Source organism: Etheostoma spectabile, chromosome 3 (assembly GCF_008692095.1).
Source record: "Etheostoma spectabile isolate EspeVRDwgs_2016 chromosome 3, UIUC_Espe_1.0, whole genome shotgun sequence".
NCBI lineage: Eukaryota > Metazoa > Chordata > Actinopteri > Perciformes > Percidae > Etheostoma > Etheostoma spectabile.
In genome coordinates this window covers 7078652-7079154 of record NC_045735.1, presented here as the reverse complement: position 1 = coordinate 7079154, position 503 = coordinate 7078652, and positions in this window count along the sequence as shown.

The following is a 503-nucleotide window of genomic DNA, read 5'->3' as shown; positions in this document are numbered from 1 at the left end:
TTCTATCTGTCTGGCACTGCACTTAGGATGTGCAGTGAGATCACATATTTTGGCCATGTTATTGCAAATTAACTGTATGATGATAAGGATATCTAGGCATCATTGGAAGCTGTATGCTCAAGCGAACATGCTTTGTTGTACGTTTAGCATGTGTCTGTACCTGTGAAGATCTCATATTGTACACCTTTGTATACGGCCTACCTGTGGTGTTGTTATAAGCAAGGCAGCATTAAAAAACTCATAGTGGCTTATAATGACAGCATGAGGCTGCTGCTGAAAGCGCCAAGCAGCTCCAGTGTAAGCCATATGTTTGTCAGTGTTGGGATAACTACTTGCTATGTGTAGGTTATCTGAGTCAGAAAATGACTTAATCGCTGTTTTGGCTAACCCTGTCCGCAGTTCTGATAGATTTTCTTCAACTGTGGAACCATTGGCAAACATGTCTGTATGTTAGACACTGAACATTGTGGGGCGTTTTTATATTTTCATGTTTTACTCTGTGT